The sequence below is a fragment of the Natator depressus genome, chromosome 3 (genome assembly GCF_965152275.1).
Source record: "Natator depressus isolate rNatDep1 chromosome 3, rNatDep2.hap1, whole genome shotgun sequence".
In the NCBI taxonomy this organism is placed as follows: Eukaryota; Metazoa; Chordata; order Testudines; family Cheloniidae; genus Natator; species Natator depressus.
The window spans coordinates 62,267,050-62,270,042 of record NC_134236.1 but is presented as its reverse complement, the minus strand read 5'-3'; the positions used below and the strand labels follow the sequence as shown (position 1 = coordinate 62,270,042).

General features: G+C 47.7%; 1 pseudogene; it reads right to left on the bottom strand.

Moving 5' to 3' along the window:
* Positions 1-320: 320 nt before the first annotated feature.
* On the bottom strand, positions 321-2,761 carry LOC141984485 (uncharacterized; annotated as a pseudogene).
* Between the last annotated feature and the right edge of the window lie 232 nt (positions 2,762-2,993).

Genomic DNA, 2,993 nt, shown 5'->3' with positions numbered 1-2,993 from the left:
CCAGGGAGATTAGAAGAGCACAGCAGGAAGCGGTGCACATCACAGAAGCTTTGAAAACCAGTTTCATGACTGGCCAGGGTACTGTGTGACACTTCTGTTTGTTTCTCCTTGATGAAAACCCATCCCCTTGGTTGACTCTAATTCCCTGTAAGTCACCCGCCCTCCCGCTTTTGATCACAGCTTGCTTGCAAAGGAAATAAAGTCACTATCGTTTAAAAAACATGTATTCTTTATTAACTGATTATAAAAATAGGGAGATAACTCACAAGGTAGCCAGGGTGGGGTGTGGGAGGAGGGCAGGAGGGAAGGAAAAGGCCACTTTAAAACTTGTTGAATGCCAGCCTCCTGTTGCTTGGGCTGTCCACTGGGGTGGAGTGGTTAGGTGCCCGGAGCCTCCCACCCCGCGTTCTTGGGTGTCTGGGTGAGGAGGCTATGGAACTTGAGGAGGAGGGAGGGCGGTAAAGCAGGGGTTGCAGCGGCAGTCTGTGATCCTGCTGCCATTCAAGAACCTCCACTAGATGCCGGAGCATGTCTGTTTGATCCCGCAATATCCCCAGTGTTTCCTCATGCCTCCTCTGATCTTCCTGCCGCCACCTCTCCTCACGTTCATCAGCCACCATCCTGTACTCTGCTATTATGTCCCTCCACACAGCTCTGTCAGTGCCGGATGACTGCATGAGCTCAGAGAACAGGTCATGACGCGTGCGTTTTTTTCGCCGCCTTATCTGAGATCCTCCTCTGTCCCAGAGGCTGAGGCTTGAAACATTTGCAGCTGCTGGAGGAAAAAAAGGGAGTGAAAGGTTAGGGGGCTTATTCCTTCATCCACTTACTTCCCTGGTCTTCTCGCATGAACAGAGAGCAACAATACCCGAAGTCCAAAGGTGCAAACAATTCAATGTTTATTGGGGTGAAGTTCCAGCAAGCATGATTCCAGTTTCCTTCCTTAGTGTCCCCCTTCCCAGCTCTGACACCACAGAGCCTTAGACCTGTGTCCCTGTTCCCATTCCTGCCCTTAACCAAACAGGATTCCAAATTCCCCACCCCCATTCCCTGTTCCCATTTCCCCCTTTAGCAAAACATGATTCCAATTTCCCCACCACCATTCCCTGTTCCCATTCCCCCCCCCCACACACCCCCAATTCCTGATGGACTGCAGACTATATAGTAAAACTAGAGTTCTGCTTAGCTATACCTTAACCAATCATTTTCCTGAAATTTAACTAACCAATCCTAACATATTGTAACATGATTATGTAACTAATTATATCCCACCACCTTAATTAGTTTACACCCAGCAAAATTAATTATACAGCAGACAGGAACAATGAGAACCAGACAGAGATTATACAGACAAATAATAGCAAAGTGGGAACTATAATGACAAAACAATACAGAAGTGAGGATTTCACATCCCAGCTATTGATAAGTGAGTTCTTGCCAGACAGGATGCTATCAAACTAAGTTTCCTTTTACATTTTTTAGGCACTTCCCTTTCTCTGGAGGTGATAGGCACTATCAGGACAGGATTGTATTCCTAACAGCCCAATAGCATCTTATTTCAATGTGACTAGTTTGGAACGTGAGGAGGTGACTGGTTGCTTCCCAGCTTATGGCTGCCTCTGTTGCTTAGCCAAAGGCCTTAGCCTAAGAACAGGGCCTCAGACTTTCATAAGAGAAGGACCTTACACCGGTAGACAGTGATTTTGATTCTCTCTTTTATACCTCTAACTAGCCAAGTGATAAGAATACCCCTAAATTCTTAGCGTATAGGCCTTTACAGAATGTCCCCTTAATCAAATTCCCCTATTTCAACCAGGTTACCATGAATGATATCACTCTCCTGAAGATAACACTGAGAGATAAAGAATGGATGTTGCTTGAATGCCAGCAAACACCGGGACCATACGCTGCCAGGCTTTGTCATGCAATGATACCAGATTACTTGCTCCTAGCATGGCATGGTAAAGTGTCCTACCATGGAGGACGGAATAAGCCTGCTCTCCCCAGAAGCCTTCTGCAAAGGCTTTTAGAGTACCTCCAGGAGAGCTTCATGGAGATGTCCCTGGAAGATTTCCGCTCCATCCCCAGAGGCGTTAACAGACTTTTCCAGTAGCAGTACTGGCCACAAATGCATCCCAAGTCCTCAGGGCTACTTAATCATTAAAAAATGCTTGCTTTTATAACATGTATTATATTTAAAAAGGTACACTCACCAGAGGTCCCTTCTCCGGCTTCGTTGGGTTGGGAGTGTATTTCAGTCAGGGTTATAAAAAGATCCTGGCTGTCGGGGAGAATGGTGTGCTGTGTGCTCTCCCCAAGCTCGTCCTCCTCCTCATCTTTCCCATCTGCAAAATCCTCAGCCATGGCGGAGAGTATCCCATCCTCGGAGTCCACGGACAGGGGTTGGGTAGCGGTGGCAACCCCCCCTAGAATTGCATGCAGCTCAGCATAGAAGCGGCATGTCTGGGGCTCTGTCCCGGAGTGTCCGTTTGATTCTTTGGTTTTCTGGTATGCTTGTCTGAGCTCCTTAAGTTTCACACGGCACTGTGTAGCCTCTGTGTAGCCTGATGTAGCCTCTGTCCCTCATGGCTTCTGAGATTTTTTGAAATGTTTTGGCATTTCGTCTTTTGGAACGTAGTTCTGATAGCACGGATTCCTCTCCCCACACAGCGATCAGATCCCGTACCTCCCATATGGTCCATGCTGGAGCTCTTTTTCGATTCTGGGACTGTATGGTCAGCTGTGCTGATGAGCTCTGCATGGTCACCTGTGCTGATGAGCTCGCCTGGCCAAACAGGGAATGAGATTCAAAAGTTCCCTGTACACTTGGCCAGTACATCTGAGTTCAGAATGCTGTCCAGAGCGGTCACAATGGTGCACTGTGGGATAGCTCCCGGAGGCCAACACCTTCAAATTGCGTCCACACTAACCCTAATTCGAAACGGCGATGTCGATTTCAGTGCTAATCCCCTCATTGGGGAGGAGTACAGAAA